Consider the following 21,517-nt stretch of genomic DNA (forward strand, 5'->3'; position numbering starts at 1 on the left):
GCCCTTGCCTAAGTTGCCTTCTTCCTCCGATTTGGTTCCGTTATTTTTTCAGAATGTGGTTCGTCTGCACGGCATCCCTGAAAACATTGTGTCTGACAGAGGATCCCAGTTTGTGTCCAGATTTTGGCGGTCCTTTTGTGCTAAGATGGGCATTGATTTGTCTTTTTCGTCGGCCTTCCATCCTCAGACAAATGGCCAAACCGAGCGAACTAACCAGACCTTGGAAACTTATTTGAGATGTTTTGTTTCTGCTGACCAGGATGATTGGGTGACTTTTTTGCCATTGGCCGAGTTTGCCCTTAATAATCGGGCTAGTTCGGCTACTTTGGTTTCGCCTTTTTTTGTAATTCTGGTTTTCATCCTCGTTTTTCCTCGGGTCAGGTTGAGTCTTCTGACTGTCCTGGGGTGGATTCTGTGGTGGATAGGTTGCAGCAGATTTGGAACCATGTGGTGGACAATTTGATGTTGTCACAAGAGAAGGCTCAGCGCTTTGCTAACCGTCGTCGCTGTGTGGGTCACCGACTTCGTGTGGGGGATTTGGTGTGGTTGTCTTCTCGTTATGTTCCTATGAAGGTTTCTTCTCCTAAGTTTAAACCTCGTTTTATCGGTCCTTATAAAATTTTGGAAATCCTCAACCCTGTGTCATTTCGCTTGGACCTCCCGGCATCGTTTACCATCCATAATGTGTTCCATAGGTCTTTGTTGCGGAGGTATGTGGTGCCTGTGGTTCCTTCTGTTGAGCCTCCTGCTCCGGTGCTGGTTGAGGGAGAATTGGAATACGTGGTGGAGAAGATCTTGGATTCTCGTATTTCAAGACGGAGGCTTCAGTATTTGGTTAAGTGGAAGGGCTATGGTCAGGAGGATAATTCCTGGGTTGTCGCCTCTGATGTTCATGCGGCCGATTTGGTTCGTGCCTTCCATGTGGCTCACCCTGATCGCCCTGGGGGTTCTGGTGAGGGTTCGGTGACCCCTCCTCAAGGGGGGGTACTGTTGTGAACTCTGTTTCCGGGCTCCCTCCTGTGGTCATGAGTGGTACTGTGTGAGTTCTCTCTTTGGGCTCCTCCTGGTGGCTCTTTTTGTTATTTTGCAGGTTTCTGGCAGGATCAGCTGTCTCGTCATCTGCTAGTTAGGTTTCCTATTTAATCCACCTGGTCCTTCATTCCTTGCCTGTTGCCGTTGTATTCAGTGCTATTCTGATCTGATTGCTCCTGTCTACATCAGTCTCTCCAAGAGAAGCTAAGTTCTGTTTGCTTATTTTTGCTCATCTGTGTTCAAGATGTTTCCTAGTATATGATGAGTTTTTGTCCAGCTTGCTAATATGTGATTTCCCTGCTTGCTGGTGCTCTGGGGTGCTGAGTTGCTCCCCCCACATCGTTAGTTGGTGTGGGGGTTCTCGCATTCTCTGCGTGGATATTTTTGCATAGGGTTTTTTACTGACCGCACAGATCCCTTGCTATTTTCTGCTATCTAGCGTTAGCGGGCCTCATTTGCTTAACCTGTTTCATCTCTGCGTTTGTCTTTTCCTCTTAACTCACCGTTATTATTTGTGGGGGGCTTCTATATCTTTGGGGGATTTCTCTGAGGCAAGTGAGGTCTTTACTTTCTCTTTAGGGGTAGTCAGTTTCTCAGGCCGTGAAGAGACGTCTAGGATTTCAGGAAACGTTCCACGGCTGCCTATAGTGTGTGCGGTTAGGATCAGGTTTGCGGTTAGTCCAGTTACCACATCCCCAGAGCTCGTCCTATTATTTTCTACTTAGCTGGTTAGATTTGTGATCCTAAGCCACTAGGATCATAACACTTGGCTGTTATTGAGCTTTCCCAGGAGTTTGCATAGACAGGTCGCTCAGGTAAGCAGATTACTTGGCTTTAATAAAGCATCACCCTATGGTCGGGTACCCTCTGTTTCCCTACAGTGTCTATCTGCTATTATTAACAGCACATTTCACACAGGTTTAGCATTGTGGGAGATTACTTAAAGGGGTTGGTAAGGATGCGAAAAATTGGCTGCTTTCTTTTAGAAACAGCGCCATCCCTGACCTTGGGTTGTGTGCGTTATTGCTGCTCAGCTCCATCCACTTCAATAGGGCTGGGTTACAGTACTAGTAGTCTGTACCCTATGGATAATGGATGGGGGAAATCCTATTACATGAAATGGAACCTGTAATGTCTTTCTATCCTAGCTGTCCACTAACATCTGTTTTAGCTGTAGGAGAGACAAAGAGAAGCCACTATTTCTGCAGGAAGGGTTTTATTTCCAGGTTCTTACTTTATTTAAGAGATTATTGTATTATCATAATTCCGTATACTTCTTCCCCTTGTTTTCTTTCTTTTTTTCTTCTTCTTCCTTGTTCTTTTTTTCTTATTATTATTCATCCCCTTTTTCTTCTTTCTTTTTCTTCTTCCGTTTTTTTCTACTTATTCTTCTTTATCTTCTTTCTTTTTCATCTTTTTTATCTGCTGCTTTGTCTTCTTTTTCTTTATTCTTTCTTGATATTTCTTCCTGCTTCATTTTTCTTCTTCTTACTCTTCTCCTTTCCATTTCTTCTTCCCCTTCTCCTTTATCTTCTTTTTCTATATTTTTTATTTTTCTTCTTCTAAAATTACTTTTATTTTAAATGTAAGCATTTTAACAATGATCTACCCTTTATACTTCATACATTGAACAAAACCCATCAGCAGTAGTTGTCCTGGTAATTTGATACAATGTATCCACTGCAGATAAAATGTGTCAGTTTAGTTTAGACTGAATACAGTTAAAAAAAAAAAAAAAAAGTAAAAAACCTTGTGAAAAGTATCACATCTGTGCAGGTTTTTTTCTCCATATTTGATCTTGCAAAGAGAGAAATGGTTGTAAAAATGTATATTAGAAGGTTACAGAGAATTTTATTTTAAAGCAATTGCCACAAAGGACATTTATGGAATGTGCACAAGTCACATCCAGGCAATGATTGAATGGTGCGGTGTCCATCTGGTTCCACTATTTCTACAGAAATAGATGGAGCCCATTCACATGCTGCCTGGATGTGATGGCCAAATCACCTGCTGGATTTACCCCCTTCATGACACAGCCTATTTTGACCTTAATGACCTGGCCATTTTTTGCAATTCTGACCAGTGTCCCTTTATAATAGGTAAATAAGGTAATAACTCAGGAATGCTTCAGCGGAGCCTAGTGATTCTGAGACTATTTTTTCTTGACATATTGGGCTTCATGATAGTAGTAACTTTAGGTCGATAATTTTTGCGTTTATTTGTGAATAAATTGGAAATTTGGCAAAAAGTTTGAAAATTTCGCAATTTTCAAATTTTGAATTTTTATTCTGTTAAACCAGAGAGTTATATGACATAAAATAGTTAATAAATAACATTTCCCACATGTCTACTTTACATCAGCACAATTTTGGAAACAAAATTTTTTTTTGTTAGGAAGTTATAAGGGTTAAAGTTTGACCAGCGATTTCTCATTTTTACAACAAAATTTACAAAACCATTTTTTTTAGGGACCACCTCACATTTGAAGTCAGTTTGAGGGGTCTATATGGCTGAAAATACCCAAAAGTGACACCATTCTAAAAACTGCACCCCTCAATGTGCTCAAAACCACATTCAAGAAGTTTATTAACCCTTCAGGTGTTTCACAGCAGCAGAAGCAACATGGAAGGAAAAGGACGCTTTAGTCACAAAAATGATCTTTTAGCAACTATGTTTTTTATTTTCCCAAGGGTAAAAAGAGAAACTGGACCCCAAAAGTTGTTGTCTAATTTGTCCTGAGTACGATGAAACCTCATATGTGGGGGTAAACCACTGTTTGGGTGCACGGCAGGGCTCGGAAGGGAAGGAGCGCCATTTGACTTTTTGAATGGAAAATTAGATCCAATCATTAGCGGACAGCATGTCGCATATGGAGAGACCCTGTGTGCCTAAACATTGGAGCTCCAGCACAAATGACCCCATTTTGGAAACTAGACCCCCCAAGAAACTTATCTAGATGCATAGTGAGCACTTTGAACCCCCAGGTGCTTCACAAATTGATCCGTAAAAATGAAAAAGTACTTTTAAAAAAACCCAAAATGTTATTTTAGCCTCACTTTTTTCATTTTCACATGGGCAACAGGATAAAATGGATCTTAAAATTTGTTGGGCAATTTCTCCTGAGTACAAGGATACCTCATATGTGGGGGAAAACCACTGTTTTGGCGTACGGCAAGGCTCGGAAGGGAAGGAGCGCCATTTGACTTTTTGAATGGAAAATTAACTCCAATCGTTAGTGGACACCATGTCGCATATGGAGAGCCCCTGTGTGCCTAAACATTGGAGCTCCCTCACATGTGACCCCATTTTGGAAACTAGAGCCCCCAAGGAACTTATCTAGATGCACAGTGAGCACTTTGAACTCCCAGGTGCTTCACAAATTGATCCGTAAAAATGAAAAAGTATTTTTTTTTTCACAAATATTTTATTTTAGCCTCACTTTTTTCATTTTCACATGGGCAACAGGATAAATGGATACTAAAATTTGTTGGGCAATTACTACTAAGTACACCGATACCTCATATGTGGGGGTAAACCACTGTTTGGGTGCACGGCAGGGCTCGGAAGGGAAGGAGCGCCACTTGACTTTTTGAATGGAAAATTAGCTCCAATTGTTAGCGGACACCATGTCGTGTTTGGAGAGACCCTGTGTGCCTAAACATTGGAGCTCTCCAAGCGACCCCATTTTGGAAACTAGACCTCCCAAGGAACTAATCTAGATGTGTGGTGACCACTTTGAACCCCCAAGTGCTGCACAGAAGTTTATAATGCAGAGCCATAAAAAAAATCTTTTTTTTTCCTCAAAAATCATTTTTTAGCCCACAATTTTTTATTTTCTCAAGGGTAACAGGAGAAATTGGACCTCAAAAGTTGTTGTGTAGTTTGTCCTGAGTACGCTGATACCCCATATGTGGGGGTAAACCACTGTTTGGGCACACGTCAGGGCTCGGAAGAGAAGTAGTGATGTTTTGGAATGCAGACTTGGATGGAATGGTCTGTGGGCATCATGTCGTGTTTGGAGAGCCCCTGATGTGCCTAAACAGTGGAAACCCCCCAATTCTTTCTCCAACCCTAACCCCAGCACATCCCTACCCCTAATTCTAACCCTACCCCTAATTCCAACTCTACCCCTAATCCCAACCCTAACCCTACCCCTAATCCCAACCCTAACCCTACCCCTAATCCCAACCCTAACCCTACCCCTAATCCTAACTCTAATCCTATCCCTACCCCTTATCCCAGCCCGAATCCCAACCCTACCACTAATCCCAACCCTAATCCTAACCCTACAACTAATCCCAACCCTAACCCTACCCCTAATCCCAACCCTAACCCTACCACTAATCCCAACCCTACATCTAACCCTACCCCTAACCCTACCCCTAATCCCAACCCTATCGTTAGACCCAACCCTAACCCTAATTGTAGCCCCAACCCTAACCCTAACTTTAGCCCAATTCACTTTAGCACAACTCTAACCCTAATGGGAAAACTGGGGAAGGGGGGGAGATCAGCAGGGCAGAGGGAGATCCGCGGGGCAGGGGAGAGATCAGCGGGTCAGGGGGGAGATCAGTGGGGCGGGGGGAGATCAGCAGGGCAAGGGGAGATCGGCCGGGGGAGATCAGCAGGGCAGGGGGCGATTCACAGGGCAGTTGGAGATCAGCGGGGAAGGGGGGCGATCAGGGGGCAGGGGGTGATCACTGGGGAAGGGGGGTGATCACCGGGGGCAGGAGGGGGCTGTCAGGCACGTGGGGGCAGAGGAGTTGCAGAAGCAGATGAAGGAGATGGAGCCGGCTGAGGCAGCAGCAAAGGGGTGATGAGGGGGTGATCACCGGGGCAGGGGGGAGGGAGTGGAGGTCGGGGGTGTGGACTCAGACGGTGGGGGGAGTGGAGGGCAGCAGAAGGGAGTACCTGGCGGTGGCGGTAATGGTGGCAGCGGCGATCACGGTATGTGGCAGGGCAGCAAGCAGGCACCTCGCTGTTCAGCTTCCACGGACGGCATGAAGCTGGACAGCGGGGCAGCCATGGTTTACTCTGCCCCTCCACATCTGAATGGACGCTAGCTCCAATCAGATCTGAGGGGTGGTGACAAAGTGGTCACCAGAGCGATCGTTGCCAAGGGGGGGCAAAGCCACCCTCCCCGGGCTAAAGTACAAGCCCCCCTGTTCCTGCAGGTCAGGTGAAATTTCAGTTAACCCTTTCACCTGACCTGCAGGAACGCGATCCAACCATGACACATACGCTGCCTCACAGGTCGGATTGGCACCGAATTTCATGATGCATATGCTGCGTCATAGGTCGGGAAGGGGTTAAGGGTGGGAATCCCACAAATGTCTGTGGTAAGAAAAAATTGGCTTCATTAACATAAAACCACTGTAAGGCCATGTGCACACGTTCAGGATTTTTCGCGTTTTTTTTCGTGTTTTTTCGCTATAAAAACGTGATAAAAACGCGAAAAAAACGCTTACATATGCCTCCTATTATTTACAGGGTATTCCGCATTTTTTGTGCAAATGTTGCATTTTTTTCCGCGGGCTATGCCCACCATGCGGGAAGTAAGCAGATTATGTGCGGTGGGTACCCAGGGTGGAGGAGAGGAGACTCTCCTCCATGGACTGGGCACCATATAATTGGTAAAAAAAAAAGAATTAAAATAAAAAATAGTGATATACTCACCCTCTAATGGCCCCCGAAGTGTTCCCGCCTCTCCGGTGCATGCTTTCTCTTCCGTTCCTATAGATGGTGTGGTTCAGGACCTGTGATGAGGTCGCTGTCTTGTGATTGGTCGCGTGACCGCTCATGTGACTCACGCGACCAATCACAAGCCACGACGTCATCGAAGGTCCTGAACCACACCGGCATTCATAGGAACGGACGCCGCTGAGGAGATTGGCTGTCTGCAGAGGGTGAGTATAACCATTTCAAGCGCTTGAAAGACCTTAGATGACGTCACGGCTTGTGATTGGTCGCGTGGCGGCCACGTGACCGCTCACGCGACCAATCACAAGCCACGATGTCATCTAAGGTCTTTCAAGCGCTCATTCTTAGGAACGGAAGCTGCCGGTTACATCGGTAAGGTCCAGGCTGCGTCGGAGAGGTGAGTATATCAATATTTTTTATTTTTATTCTTTATTTTACACATTAATATGGATCCCAGGGCCTGAAGGAGAGTGTCCTCTCCTTCAGACCCTGGGAACCATACAGGATACCTTCCGATACTTGGTGTCCCATTGACTTGTATTGGTATCGGGTATCGGTATCGGCGATATCCGATACTTTTTGGGTATCGGCCGATACTATCCGATACCGATACTTTCAAGTATCGGACGGTATCGCTCAACACTATTCATTACCTTGATGTTAGGAGATGCCTCCTATGCTACTTAGAGGTAACAGAGCCCTGGAGAAAACAGAGGGCCCTGTTTGTCTCTTTTCAAGGGTCGAGGAAAGGCCTTAGGGTGTCCAAACAGACTATAGCTAGATCGGTGAGAGAGGCAATTAAACTAGCCTATGTCAGTGCAAGCAGGGCTATTCCTAAAGGTCTGAAGGCCCATTCCACGAGAGCCATGGCGACGTCCTGGGCGGAGAGAGCAGATTCTTCCATCGACCAAATTTGTAAGGTGGCCACTTGTCCTCTCCTTCTACTATCTTCAGACGCTATAGGTTAGATATGTCTGCTTCCTCTGACCTCACATTCGGGAGAAAGGTGTTACAAGCCGTGATCCCTCCCTAAGTAACTGCAAGTCTCTGTAATTCTCTCTTGGTGCCGTCATGGGTGACTGAAAAACACGGGTATTACTTACCTGGTAATGTGTTTTTTCATAACCCATGAAGGCACCCTTATATTCCCTTCCTATTTATCACGTTTTTTATTTCGGTGCATCATTATAGTTAGACACTCCCTTGGGTGTTGGTAGCTAGAAATGTAAAGTATAAATGGATGTATGATTTTGAATGTACACTAATCAGCGGAGTTCCTCTCATGCTCTGGAAAACAACTGATGCGGAGAGAGGAGCTGCCCTTTTTATCTTGAAGGTTTCCTGTCCTTGAAGGGCGGATCCCCTCTCTCGTGGTGCTGTCATGGGTCACGAAAAAACACATTACCAGGTAAGTAATACCCGTGTTTCTGGAACAAATTCAAAGATGCCAACACTTTTGGCCATGACTGTCTAAACAGCTTTACCACACAAGACCACAGGGTAAAAATGTAAACCCCTCCACTACACCAAACCAGCAGATCAAGGAAACTCCATTATACCGCACCATTAACCTCCTCTACTAACTTACACCATCGAGGGAACAAATTATAAACTATAATAAATTCCCTCCTCACATCAGAGCACAAAGAAGAAAAGAACTAACCTTATATACTAATGCAGAGCACCAATATAAACCCCTACAGTACACTCAACCGCCAGGACATAAATATAAAACCCTCCTCTATGTTAGACCACCAAGGCAAAGAATTAAACCCTCCACAATACTATACCAACAAGTATGGGGTCATTAATCTTCTCTGCTTAGAACCCAGAGGAACAAGTATGAACCCCTCCATTACACCAGACATCCTGGTCAAAAGTACACATCCTCTGTTACTCTAGACCACCTGGGCTACTAAATAAACTCCTACATTATACCACACCACCAAGTATGGGATCATTAAGGCCATGTGCACACGTTCAGTATTTTTCGCGTTTTTTTCGCGTTTTTTCGCTATAAAAACGTGATAAAAACGCGAAAAAAACGCTTACATATGCCTCCCATTATTTTCAGTGTATTCCGCATTTTTTGTGCAAATGTAGCCTTTTTTTCCGCGAAAAAATCGCATCGCGGAAAAAAAAGCAACATGTTCATTAAAATGCGGAATTGCAGGGGATTCCGCACACCTAGGGGTCCATTGATCTGCTTACTTCCCGCACGGGGCTGTGCACACCATGCGGGAAGTAAGCAGATTATGTGCGGTTGGTACCCAGGGTGGAGGAGAGGAGACTCTCCTCCACGGACTGGGCACCATATAATTGGTAAAAAAATAAGAATTAAAATAAAAAATAGTCCTATACTCACCCTCTGATGGCCCCCGAAGTGTTCCCACCTCTGTGCTGCACGCTGGCTTCGGTTCCTGTAGCTGGTGTGCGGTGAAGGACCTTGCCGAATGACGTCACTGTCCTGTGATTGGCCGAGACCGCTCACGTGACCGTGACGTCATGGAAGGCCCTGCGCGCACAGACCAGCTATAGGAACGGACGCCGGTGAGGAGATCTGATGTCTGCGGGTGAGTATAAGCATTTTTTTTATTTTTTTTATTATTTTTAAACGTTCTATCTTTTACTATAGATGCTGCAAAAGCAGCATCTATAGTAACAAGTTGGTCACACTTGTCAAACGCTATGTTTGACAAGTGTGACCAACTTGTCAGTCAGTTTTCCAAGCGATGCTACAGATCGCTTGGAAAACTTTAGCATTCTGCAAGCTAATTACGCTTGCAGAATGCTAAAAAAACGCAAAAAAAACGGAAAAAAAACGCAAAAAAAAAAATGCAGATTTCTTGCAGAAAATTTCCGGTTTTCTTCAGGAAATTTCTGCAAGAAATCCGCAACGTGTGCACATACCCTAACAGTCTCTACTAACTTTGAACACTAGGGAAACAAATGTAAATCCCTCCATTACAACAGACCACCTGGGTAACAATATAGACAGTTGGTTGTTGTTAGTAGAGATGAGGGAATATGTTCGGAAAATGATCACCAAACATAAATTTGGCACGAATATGGCACAATCAGATTTGTGATCGGTAACAAGAGCATTTTTCTTAAAATTGGAAAAAGTCGGTAACATTAGGTAAAAGATAGAATAAAAGCCGCATTTAGTAAAATCACAGCATGACAGATTAGAATAGAATAGATATATACACATAGAATACATAGATATATAGATGTCAGTGACACAAATATATATACAGTGGGTACGAAAAGTATTCAGACCCCTTTAAATTTTTCACTCTTTGCAGCCATTTGGTAAATTCATAAAAGTTCATTTTTTCTCATTAATGTACACTCTGCAGCCCATCTTGACTGAAAAAAACAGAAATGTAGAATTTTTTGCATCCATCTTTCTGAACGGGGGGTGACCAGGCTTTTGCTGCCATTTCCAGTATCTGCCTTTCCTTAGTTGAATGACCCCTGGATATCAGGTAATTCTGCTATTATTTGCTCGTCGTGTCACCGTCCTCTCTGTTTGGGATCTTGTCCAGTGATGTGGATCACATGCTCCACTAGTATCCAGCATTTCGCAAGAGGAGTTGGTTCTGACAAAATACTTATTTCTCCCACTGTAGATAGATAGATTCTAGATAGATAGAAAGATAATAGATGGATCCATGGGCGTACCCACCTTGGGGCAGGGGGGAGCAGCAGCACCCCCCTAGAAGCAGGGGCGCGCCACGCACCTATCATGATGAGGCTTGGCCACCTGTTTTTCCTGCCGCTGGCCCTTTAATTGTTCGGGCACCGTGGCTTTACAGGTGCGCGCATCAGTGAGTCAGTGGCCCGGGTGCCCTGCACAGAGGGGTTAAGAACGCCTGACGATGAACGTCAGGATGTTCTTTATGGGCGGAGAGAGAGCGCTCTGCTCTCCTCGTCTCCCACCCCTGGCTGCAGCGCGCCTCTGAACATATCAGGATCAGGTCTCAGTCATCCGGAGGAGCTCCTAGTACCCGCGCGCTCCTAAGGCAATCGCTACAGGTGCTGAGCTGGGGCCTGGGGCTGGGCTGATGTATATACAGGGGCTGGGGGCTGACTGTGGCTGGGCTGATGTATATTCAGGAGCTGCCTGGGCTGATGTATATACAGTTCTCGTGCTGGGGGCTGGCTGTGGCTGGGCTGATGTATATACAGGGGCTGGGGGCTGGCTGTGGCTGGACTGATGTATATACAGGGGCTCGCTGGTCTGATGTATATACAGGTGCTGGGGGCTTGAGCAGATGTATACACTGGGGCTGGGCTGATGTATATACAGGTGTTGGGGGCTTGGGCTGATGTATATGGAGCGCTCCCAGACGCAGGGCCGCGGGGTACTCAGTACCGGGCCTCCCTGTCTCAGTTCTGGGGTTGTCACGGTGGCTAGACCCGGTCCTTGACCCTGCTAAGGGGCGTCCAATGAAAGATGTGATGATGGTGCGTGGTGCAGGTCGCGATGAATAACGAGGACACAGGGTTTCAGTCTCTTTACCTCTTTACTGAAGGCTTCAGGATCCTCAATCCAGAGTACTGCTAACAGGGCTGGCTGAGACCGGCCGGTCCAAAGGTACATCCAGAGTTCCCTTTGCAGGTGGAAATCAGTGCCTACCTTCTAGCGCCTGTGTGTTGTAGTACCTCCCTGCTGAGCACCACGGGATAGTCCTCACAACTATTGTGTCTGTTTCTGATGTTCTTCTTTCTCACAACTCGTATCTATTCTGATGTTCTTTCTCCGTCCCCCAGATGATATGGATAGGACGCACCCGTATGACGGGTAGGCCTGGAGTTCTTCCGGGACCCTAGCGTCGCCCCTCTCCCACAATTGCCCCCTATGTCTGCTTAGGTAATTTAGGTGAGACAGCCAACCTAAAATTAACTGTCCTGCCGCTGTTTGAAGTATTGCTTGGAGCCTAATACTTCCTCGGCGTTCCGGCCACCGGCTACGCACCTCAGTAGGATGTTGCCTCGATCTTACGGCACGACTCCTACTGGCTTTATCTCCTTTTGGCTGCTATCTCGTTTCTCACTTCTCCACGATAAACCTTGCTTCTTTTCCTTTCTTAGGATGCCAGCGCATTCGAGTGCAGGCGCGGCTCCGTAACGTTCTGTTCGCTAGGCCACTGTCAGGATCCCACCCCTGACAGAGACCCCCCCTGAATCTTCCCCCGCAACACCCTCTGCCACAGGATGTTGCCTGGTTCCAACCCAGTCAGCTTCTGACTAACTTCCTATCCAGCCCCCAGTTTTACCAGATTGTGAGGAGTGGCCTAATACATAGAACCCTTTGCTCCCCCTGGTGGCCAGAATGTGAAGTGTAAAGTGTGACTGTGATACCTGGTCAGGTGAACTCCTTAAGTGCCATCAGACGTACCATCACTCCCTTTAGCGGCGGAGCGTCAGTACTGCAACGACCAGGACTCTGGGGCGCTGCATATACACAGGGAATGGGGGTTGGCTGTGGGTGGGCTGATGTATACACAGTACAGGGGCTGGCTATGGCTGGGCTGATGTATATACAGGGGCTGGGGGCTGGCTGGTCTGATGTATATACAGGTGCTGGGGGCTTGGGCTGATGTATACACAGTTGCTGGGGGCTGGCTGTGGCTGGGCTGATGTATATACAGGGGCTGGGGGCTGGCTGGTCTGATGTATATACAGGTGCTGGGGGCTGGATGTGGCTGGGCTGATGTATATACAGGTGGTGCTGGGCTCAGTGGGCTGGGACTGGTGATGATATATATAAGTGGTGCTGGGTTCAGTGGGTTGGGGCTGGTGATGATGTATCTACAGGTGCTGGGGTCAGTGGGCTGGGGCTATTGATGCTATATATACAGGTATGTGGCTCATTATACTGTATTGAGTATTATATGGGACACATACTGCAAGGAGCAATATATGGGAATCATTATTCTGTATGGAGCAATATATGGGGCATGTTATTCTGTATGGAGCGCTATGTGGTGCCCATAATACTGTATGGAGCAATATATGTGGCTTATTATTCCGTATGGAGCAATATATGGGGCTCATTATTCTGTATGGAGTAATATATGGGGCTCATTATACTGTATGGAGCACTATATGGTACCCAAAATACTGTGTGGAGCAATATATGGGACTCATTATATTGTATGGAGCAATATATGGGGCATGTTATTCTGTATGGAGTGCTATGCGGTGCCTACATTACTGTATGGAGGACTATGTGGTGCCCATAATACTGTATGGAGCAATATATGGGGCTCATTATACTGTATGGAGTAATATATGGGGCTCATTATTCTTTATGGAGCACTATGTGGTGCCCAGAATAGTTTATGGAGGAATATACTGTCTGATTTATGATGTATTGAAGAATGTACAATAGTTATTATCACTCATGTAATGTAAGGGGGGACTGTATATGAGATGTGAGCCCTATGGGGAGGCTGTATATGTGTTTGTGGGGGGGCGCCATTTTGAAGTTCGCCTCAGGCAGCAGTGTGGCTAGGTTCACCCCTGCCTATAAGCAAAAAAAAATATTATCATTCCTCCTGCGCTTTTTTCTTACCTCGCAGTGCTCCCCCGATGACCACCGGTGTCTTCTGATGTCTCGCCTGGGCCACAGCAAGTGTGAGCTCTAGGACCCAGAAGCTCCATGTGGCCAGTGACGTCACCCAGTCACATGGTGCTATTTAAGGTCCTGTGCCAGGTCCTACGGTGCCGGGATGAGGAGCGATCACCGTAGGAACCCGGCGAGCGAGGTGAGTAAAAAGCACGACCATGGCTTGCCCCCCCCTAGTTTTGATCCTGGGTACACCCATGGATAGATCTATAGATAATAAGAAAGATATATAATATATACAGGTCCTTCTCAAAAAATTAGCATATAGTGTTAAATTTCATTATTTACCATAATGTAATGATTACAATTAAACTTTCATATATTATAGATTCATTATCCACCAACTGAAATTTGTCAGGTCTTTTATTGTTTTAATACTGATGATTTTGGCATACAACTCCTGAAATCCCAAAAAACCTGTCTCAATAAATTAGCATATCAAGAAAAGGTTCTCTAAATGACCTATTACCCTAATCTTCTGAATCAACTAATTAACTCTAAACACATGCAAAAGATACCTGAGGCTTTTAAAAACTCCCTGCCTGGTTCATTACTCAAAACCCCCATCATGGGTAAGACTAGCGACCTGACAGATGTCAAGAAGGCCATCATTGACACCCTCAAGCAAGAGGGTAAGACCCAGAAAGAAATTTCTCAACAAATAGGCTGTTCCCAGAGTGCTGTATCAAGGCACCTCAATGGTAAGTCTGTTGGAAGGAAACAATGTGGCAGAAAACGCTGTACAACGAGAAGAGGTGACCGGACCCTGAGGAAGATTGTGGAGAAGGACTGATTCCAGACCTTGGGGAACCTGAGGAAGCAGTGGACTGAGTCTGGTGTGGAAACATCCAGAGCCACCGTGCACAGGCGTGTGCAGGAAATGGGCTACAGGTGCCGCATTCCCCAGGTAAAGCCACTTTTGAACCATAAACAGCGGCAGAAGCGCCTGACCTGGGCTACAGAGAAGCAGCACTGGACTGTTGCTAAGTGGTCCCAAGTACTTTTTTCTGATGAAAGCAAATTTTGCATGTCATTCGGAAATCAAGGTGCCAGAGTCTGGAGAAAGACTGGGGAGAAGGAAATGCCAAAATGCCTGAAGTCCAGTGTCAAGTACCCACAGTCAGTGATGGTGTGGGGTGCCATGTCAGCTGCTGGTGTTGGTCCACTGTGTTTCATCAAGGGCAGGGTCAATGCAGCTAGCTATCAGGAGATTTTGGAGCACTTCATGCTTCCATCGGCTGAAATGCTTTATGGAGATGAAGATTTCATTTTTCAGCACGACCTGGCACCTGCTCACAGTGCCAAAACCACTGGTAAATGGTTTACTGACCATGGTATTACTGTGCTCAATTGGCCTGCCAACTCTCCTGACCTGAACCCCATAGAGAATCTGTGGGATATTGTGAAGAGAAAGTTGAGAGACGCAAGACCCAACACTCTGGATGAGCTTAAGGCCGCTATTGAAGCATCCTGGGCCTCCATAACATCTCAGCAGTGTCACAGGCTGATTGCCTCCATGCCACGCCGCATTGAAGCAGTCATTTCTGCCAAAGGATTCCCGACCAAGTATTGAGTGCATAACTGAACATTATTATTTGATGTTTTTTTTGTTTGTTATTAAAAAACACTTTTATTTGATTGGACGGGTGAAATATGCTAATTTATTGAGACAGGTTTTTTGGGTTTTCAGGAGTTGTATGCCAAAATCATCAGTATTAAAACAATAAAAGACCTGACAAATTTCAGTTGGTGGATAATGAATCCATAATATATGAAAGTTTAATTGTAATCATTACATTATGGTAAATAATGAAATTTAACACTATATGCTAATTTTTTGAGAAGGACCTGTAGATGATAGACAGATGATAGATAATAGATGAGGCGGTGACCTCGGGACCATGGGAAAATGCCAGTGATGAGGTCACCGCAGTTCAGCCCGGCCTTGATGATGTCACCACTAGTCAATCATGCTGCGCTCGCAGCAGCTCATTCGCCAGTGGTTCTTAGCCTGGACGGTCACATCTTCGCACTGTCCAGGTTGAAAACTATTTAGCCCCAAGACATGGATTATGGTGTGGGACACGACGGACAGGTATGGTATATTTATATACATATTAGTCCTTGAACATACTAGAATAACACTCCAAAATCACAATCTTATAACCAACCCTCCAAAATGACGGAAGAAAAAGGAATGTATAAAATAATCATTACTTACATACAATTTTCCAAAAATTGCAAAAACATGAGACAAAGATAACAAAATTATATAGGATGCCTCATGTCATGGAGATGCAGCGCCCCAGAGTCCTGGTCGTTGCAGTACTGTGGCTCCGCCACTAAGGGGAGCTATGGTACGTCTGATGGCACTGAAGGAGTTCATCTGAGCAGGTATCACAGACACCAATACATTTCACCGCCGGGCCTCCAGGGGGAGCTAAGGGTTCTATTCATTAGGCCACTCCTCACACACTGGTAAAACTGGGGGTCAGGCAGGAAGTTAGAGAGAAAGCTGACTGGGTTGGAGCCAGGCAACACCTTGTGGCAGAGGGTGTTGCAGGAGAAGATTCGGTAGGGTCTCTGTCAGGAGTGGGATCCTGACAGAGACTTGGCAATTTAAGAGAACGTAACGGGACTGTGCCTGCCCAGTATAGCTCCGGTGCCCAAGGAAGGATCGGAAGCGAGATAGATTGTGCTGAGTGAGAAACGAGATCAAAGCAAGAGGAGAATACCAGTAGGGGTCGTGCTGTAAGACCGAGGCAACATCCTACTGAGGCGCACAACCGGCGGCCGGAACGCCGAGGGAGTATTACAATATTCAGCTTCAAGCAATACTCTAAACAGCGGCAGGACAGTCAGTCTAAGGCGGGCTGTCTCACCTAAATCACCTATGCAGTCTTGGGGGGCAACTTGTGGAGAGGGGCGACTCTAGGGTCCCGGAAGAGCTCCGAGCCTACCCGTCAAACGGGTGCTGTTCTAACCGTAACATCAGGGAGGAACGGAAAATTAGCAGAACATCATCTAATTGAGTTGTGAGGGAACTTAAGAAACGGACACAACAGTTGTGGGGACTTTCCGTAAGCACAGCAGGGAAGGACCACAACACATAGCGCTAGAAGGAAGGCACAGATTTCCACCTGTAAAGAGAACTCTGGAGGTGCCATTGGACCGGCCGGGCTTGCGCAGCCTGATTATCCGGATTCCGGACTGAGGACCCAGAGATCTTCAGTAAAGAGGTAAAGAGACTGCAACCTGGTGTCCTCGTTATTTATTGCACTGCACCATCACCACTACCATCATCCATCATATCTATCACTGTACGCCCCTCAGCAGGGTCACGGACTGGGCCTAGCCACCGTGACAACCCCAGAGCAGAGACTCAGAGGCCCGGTACCGGGTACCCCTCGGCCCTGCGGCAGTGGGGGCGCTACAACTTGGCGTCACGAACAGGATCTACTTAAGCCTGAGGAATCGGGTCATGTGTGCCTTGGAACTGTGATTTATCGTGTTCAGACTGTGCTTTATTGAGAGGATTGTGTATTGCCGTTTGCCGCCAGAAGTTCCCGCCAAAAACCGCCGCCATTGCTACACCAAAGAAGAAGGAGGGCGTGCCATGGGCGGAGACTACCAAAGTGGCGCCAGAAGCGGCGACCGCTCCCTGCGCCTCTTGCTGCAAAGCGAAGACCTGCCCCAAAGCAGAGGACGACCCCTTGATTTGCGACGGCGGGAAGCAGGTGACGGAGAAGCTCGACCTTGGAGGAATGGCGGAGCCAGGTGCATGCACTGCCACCGACTATCAGACAGCGATGACGAACAGCAAGTGCCTGAACGAAGAAGGAGCAATCCCGGCTTGCCCTCATCCATCAGAGGCGGACCTATGTCCACCGCAGCGGAAGGATCTGAATTCCTTGGAACCGGCCGCGGAACTGAGCCTACCCATCCCGTCCTCGAAGCCAGCGGAGGAGGAACCATGGTGGGCGGAGCCGCATCCGGGGACCACAGTGGAGGAGCCGCGATACGGGCTGCAGCCGATTCCAGCGCCCTCGTTAATGGACCGGATCGACATCGGTGGAATCACATCAGGCGCAGGTATGGAAGACGCCCCTGCTCCCCTGCTCGATCCCGCTCCCGCGATCGGCCCTCACCCCAGTAAAAGCCGTCTTCTCTCGGCAGAGCTAGTGGTGTTACCTCCCGATGCGATGGGGAAGCTGGTACCACCGCTGCCGACTAGGATGGGGGAACCTGTAGACGTGGGCCCAGAAGGGGTGACCCTCCAGTGGGACACCCCCCGGGTTGGGCCAGATGGAGTTCGGGAAGAAGGATTCACCCTTGCTGTACTTACCTGGGAGCAATACAAACAATGCTTGATTCTACATTGGAAAAGGCAAAAAGAGGCAGAGCTGACTGACCCACCGAGGGTACAACAACCGCCTCTCACATGTGATGACAGGGACATGGTAAAGCGGGGCACTGTGTTGGCCTTCCACCCGAAGAGGGGATGGGGCTACATACAGGAACCGGGGCTACCAACTGACGTCTTCGTTGCCAGCTGCAACGTGAAGACTCCCTGCTGCGGCCGAAGCGGTGATCCATTGCAAAGGGGGGATCCGGTGACTTACACCCGTCATCGGAATGCATACGGGTGGTATGCCCGGGACGTACGCCGCTGTGAGCTTGGGGGAGCGTCATCTGGTACTTCAACCGTGATGGAACCAGACGTGACGGATCTTACCAACATTGCCGCCGTACGTCTCATTGCAGCAACTGAGCTGGCGGCTAGAGTCCGCCTTCGGGTTCAGACATCGGGTGGTCTGACTGCACCAGGGAGATCCACCGGTGATACTGGTGCGGCATCAGCTGCTGACCTAGGATCAAAGTCTGCACAGACGGAAGGTGCCCACTTTCGGCTGATGTCCTGTGATTTACTATGAAGATAAACCTCGATACCACGAGTATGTAAATAGTTACTGTTCTACTGTTTGCTGCTAAACCCGTCCTGGGTTAACTTTTAAAGGGATCCCTTTGTTGACCCGGGATCCCTATTGTTTTGTTTGTTTTTCTAAGTTTTTGCACAAGTTTCCAGAACTGCCGTAATCATGAACAGTGCATGATACAAACTTTTTGTAAATAGTTTGCACCTTCTTAAAGGTGCTCCCTACTGGTTTTACTTAAAGAGAGACTCTTTGCCAAGATACCGCACCGGAGCCTTTGATGAGTATGGACTGGTAGCCTGAGAAGATATGCTACCTCATAAAGACTTGGTCCCCTCTTAAAGGGGATGTTCATCTGTGTACTTATGAGTAATACTGCCTTAGAACAGTAAAGTGATAACGATGCCTTGAAAGAAAGCGATAATGTTGATATGTAATCGTTAATGTAACTAACTAGTTAATTGTAAAAGAATGCTGATAATGTTCCCCGAAGGAAAGTGAAAATTAGAAGAAAGATGCAGTGGGCCCGTAGGGGTAGACGTAGTGTCCTGCATACATGTCAGTAAGAAAGTAATGAGAAAGTTTAATGTTTTAACCCCTTCACCCCAAAGCCTGTTTTCACCTAAGTGACACGGCCAATTTTTACAATTCTGACCACTGTCACTTTATGAGGTCATAACTCTGAAACGCTTCAACGGATCCTGGTGATTTTGAGATTGTTTTCTCGTGACATATTGTACTTTATGATAGTGGTAAAACTTCTTCGATATGACTTGCATTTATTTGTGAAAAAAACAGAAATTTGTCGAAAATTATGAAAATTTCGCAATTTTCAAATTGTTCGTTTTTATGCCCTTAAATTAGAGAGTTATATCACATAATATAGTTAATAAACAACATTTCCCACATGTCTGCTTTACATCAGCACAATTTTGGAAACATAATTTTTTTTTGTTAGGGAGTTATAAGGGTTAAAAGTTGACCAGCGATTTCTCATTTTTGCAACAAAATTTGCAAAACCATTTTTTTTACGGACCACCTCACACTTGAAGTGACTTTGAGGGGTCTATATGACAGAAAATTTCCAAAAGTGACACCATTCTAAAAACTGCACCCCTCAAGGTACTCTAAACCACATTCAAAAAGTTTATTAACCCTTCAGGTGCTTCACAGGAATTTTTGGAATGTTTAAAAAAATTGAACATTTAACTTTTTTTTCACAAAATTTTTACTTCAGATCCAATTTGTTTTATTTTACCAAGGGTAACAGGAGAAATTGGACCAAAAAAGTTGTTGTACAATTTGTCCTGAGTACGCCGATACCCCACATGTTGGGGTAAACCATTGATTGGGCACATGGCAGAGCTCGGAAGGGAAGGAGCGCCACTTGACTTTTCAATGCAAAATTGGCTGGAATTGAGATCGGAACCCATGTCGTGTTTGGAGAGCCCCTGACGTGCCTAAACAGTGGAAACCCCCACAAGTGACACCATTTTGGAAAGTAGACCCTCTAAGGAACTAATCTAGATGTGTGGTGAGCACTTTGAACCTCCAAGTGCTTCACAGAAGTTTATAATGTAGAGCCGTAAAAAAAAATAATATTAATTTTCACAAAAAATGATCTTTTTGCCCCAAATTTTTTATTTTCCCAAGGGTAGCAGGATAAATTGGACCCCAAAAGTTGTTGTGCAATTTGTCCTGAGTACGCTGATACTTCATATATGGGGATAAACCACTGTTTGGGCGCATGGCAGAGCTCGGAAGGGAAGGAGCGCCATTTGACTTTTCAATGCAAAATTGGCTGGAATTGAGATCGGAACCCATGTGGTGTTTGGAGAGCCCCTGACGTGCCTAAACAGTGGAAACCCCCACAAGTGACACCATTTTGGAAAGTAGACCCTCTAAGGAACTAATCTAGATGTGTGGTGAGCACTTTGAACCTCCAAGTGCTTCACAGAAGTTTATAATGTGGAGCCGTAAAAAAAAAATAATATTAATTTTCACAAAAAATGATATTTTTGCCCCAAATTTTTTATTTTCCCAAGGGTAGCAGGATAAATTGGACCCCAAAAGTTGTGCAATTTGTCCTGAGTACGCTGATACTTCATATATGGGGATAAACCACTGTTTGGGCGCATGGCAGAGCTCGGAAGGGAAGGAGCGCCATTTGACTTTTCAATGCAAAATTGGCTGGAATTGAGATCGGAACCCATGTCGTGTTTGGAGAGCCCCTGACGTGCCTAAACAGTGGAAACCCCCACAAGTGACACAGGAGAAATTGGACAACAAAAGTTATTGTCCAATTTGTCCTGAGTACGCTGATACCCCGTACATTGGAGGGAACCACTGTTTGGGCGCACGGCAGAGCTCGGAAGGGAAGGAGCGCCGTTTGAAATGCAGACTTAGATGGATTGGTCTGCAGGTGTCATGTTAAATTTGCAGAGCCCCTGATGTACCTAAACAGTAGAAACCCCCCACAAGTGACCCCATATTGAAAACTAGACCCCCCACGGAACTTATCTAGATGTGTTGTGAGAACTTTGAACCAACAAGTGTTTCACTACAGTTTATCACGCAGAGCCGTGAAAATAAAAAATATTTTTTTTTCCACGAAAATTATATTTTAGCCCCCACATTTTTATTTTCCCAAGGGTAACAGGAGAAATTGGACAACAAAAGTTGTTGTCCAATTTGTTCTGAGTACGCTGATACCCCATATATGGGGGGGAACCACTGTTTGGGCGCACGGCAGAGCTCGGAAGGGAAGGAGCGCCGTTTGAAATGCAGACTTAGATGGATTGGTCTGCAGGTGTCATGTTGCATTTGCAGAGCCCCTGATGTACCTAAACAGTAGAAACCCCCCACAAGTGACCCCATATTGGAAACTAGACCCCCCACGGAACTTATCTAGATGTGTTGTGAGAACTTTGAACCCCCAAGTGCTTCACTACAGTTTATAACGCAGAGCCGCGAAAATAAAAAATATATTTTTTCCACGAAAATTATATTTTAGCCCCCATGTTTTTATTTTCCCAAGGGTAAGGCTGGTTTCACACTTGCGTTTTTATCTGCATGCGTTTTTTTAAAAAACGCATGTGTGAAAAAACGCATGTAATCGCGGTAAAACGCATGCGTTTTTTTAGACGCATGCGTTTTTATAGAAAAACACAAGAAAACAAGAAAAAACCCAAAAACCCTAACCCTACCCCTA

This window comes from Ranitomeya variabilis, chromosome 1, assembly GCF_051348905.1.
Source record: "Ranitomeya variabilis isolate aRanVar5 chromosome 1, aRanVar5.hap1, whole genome shotgun sequence".
NCBI lineage: Eukaryota > Metazoa > Chordata > Amphibia > Anura > Dendrobatidae > Ranitomeya > Ranitomeya variabilis.